Below are 2,662 nucleotides of genomic sequence, written 5' to 3' on the forward strand. Positions count from 1 at the left end.
TTAGATCCGTTTGGTTCGTTTCTTGATCATGCATGTAAAAACTCCATGACCGAAGCTTCTTCCTCTCTGTTATTCGGTTTGCAAAATAGCAAATTAGAGGAGATGATAACATTTTTGTCTTTTAGTTTGTTTTAATTTCCATTTATTACAAATTTACAATTTTTCCCTTAAAAAATCAAATTTCATGCATTTAATCACCCAAAACCATCCACTCAAAGTTCATTTGGTGCATTTACCATTTAAGTCCATTAGTTTGATAATCCATAATAAATTGACCCCTTTACCTAATAGAAATCTATTTTTGCACCTTTTTCAATTTAGTGATTTTTACTTAATTAATTATCTGTACACATAATATAAATCTGTTACATCATTTCAAAATTGTGAAACCACAAGATTTGCCACGACCAAATATTCATTTTCCATTTGTACTTAATTCCAACATTTAATAATTTACAAGCAAACATTGAAATTTTCACATTAATTATAATTTAACTAACAATTGATATACATAATCATAAGGAAACAAACATATATATTATATACTACAAACTTACCTCGACAAATATAGTTGTAAAAATGAAGCAGCCGACTAATCTGAACATTAGCTTTTCCTCGGTTTAGATCCGTTTGGTTCGTTTCTTGATCATGAATGTAAAAACTCCATGACCGGAAGCTTCTTCCTCTCTGTTATTCGGTTTGCAAAATAGCAAATTAGAGGAGATGATAACATTTTTGTCTTTTAGTTTGTTTTAATTTCCATTTGATTACAAATTTACAATTTTTCCCTTAAAAAATCAAATTTCTGCATTTAATCACCCAAAACCATCCACTCAAAGTTCATTTGGTGCATTTACCATTTAAGTCCATTAGTTTGATAATCCATAATAAATTGACCCCTTTACCTAATAGAAATCTATTTTTGCACCTTTTTCAATTTAGTGATTTTTACTTAATTAATTATCTGTACACATAATATAATCTGTTACATCATTTCAAAATTGTGAAACCACAAGATTTGCCATGACCAAATATTTATTCTCCATTTGTACTTAATTCCAACATTTAAGAATTTACAAGCAAACAATGAAATTTTCACATTAATTATAATTTAACTAACAATTGATATACATAATCATAAGGAAACAAACATATATATTATATACTACAAACTTACCTCGACAAATATAGTTGTAAAAATGATGCAGCCGACTAATCTGACACATTAGCTTTTCCTCGGTTTAATCTGGTTGGTTCGTTTCTTGATCATGCATGTAAAAACTCCATGACCAGAAGCTTCTTCCTCTCTGTTATTGTAACACCCCGAACCCGAGATCGACACCGGAGTCGGACACGAGATGTTAACAAACTTTGAAAAATTTTCCAGACACTGCCAGTCTGAGTACTAGTCGCTTCAAAAATCATATCTTGAGATTCACAACTCGAAATTCAGTTTTGTGATTTTTCCCTGAAACTAGACTCATGTCCCACCTATGTATTTTTTCTAGAATTTTTGGTCTTGCCAATTAGTACAGTTTATTAGTCAAAATCTCCCATGTTACAGGGGTCGACTACACTGACCTTTTCCCATTACGACTTGGATATCTCTCTGCACAGAGCTTCAATACTGATGCCGTTTGTTTCTATGGAAACTAGACTCAGAGAGGAATCCATACATATATGGTATGACCCCTAATTATCTCTGGTCAATTTATAGTGAATTTCCAAAGGCGGAACAGGGAATCCAGAAACTGTTCTGGCCCTGTTCCACAAGAACCCGAATATCTCTTACTGTACTGTTCCTATGATTGTTTCGTTACTTCCATATGAAAGTAGATTCATCAAGGTTCGATTACATAATTTAATCACTATTTAATTCCACTCCTACGAATTCTTGTGATTTTTCCAATCCACACCACTGCTGCTATCAGCTTCTGTTTTCAAAGTAAACCTTACCTAATTTGGGGTTTCATGGACCAACTAGGGCCTTGTCAAACATAAGCCCACATATGATCATACTTAGCCATTCCAGTGGCTGATCATTTGCTCAACACTTCCATTCCAACTATAGTTACATCATGAAACCATTTATACATTCATAAACACGAATGGTCTAATGCCATACTCCACTTCTACAAGCCATTTTCGCATGGCTGTACACTTATACATTTCATAAAGTACTCGAAAGACAACAATGGGTAGTCCTATACATGCCATATCAAAATTCAACCAAAATAGTACCCAAAAGAGCCTTTGATAGTGTGGGCGACTTCGACGTCAAGATCCCGAGTCCGATAGCTGGAGAACCAAAAAATCTATAAAACAGAGGAGCAATGGAACGAAGTAAGCAATTTATGCTTAGTAAGTTTTGAGCAAGAAATTCCAGCATAAACAAAGAATAACACACATTTAGCTAAATGGAATATTTCATAATACGCAATTTACCGATATCAAACTTGCTTCACAACATTAACAACCCTTATGTACATACACAATAGACTAACTTAGCCGAAGGCCGGTAGCTCGTTTATCAACTGAGCGAACATTTATTTGTAAGGGCTCGATTAAATTCAACACATACGTAACATATCCCCATATTGGGATGTTTTTTTCGAGTATTCGCTGGAATTTTACAGCAAGCTCATTCATTATAATCATTCGG

The sequence above is a fragment of the Gossypium hirsutum genome, chromosome D07 (genome assembly GCF_007990345.1).
Source record: "Gossypium hirsutum isolate 1008001.06 chromosome D07, Gossypium_hirsutum_v2.1, whole genome shotgun sequence".
NCBI lineage: Eukaryota > Viridiplantae > Streptophyta > Magnoliopsida > Malvales > Malvaceae > Gossypium > Gossypium hirsutum.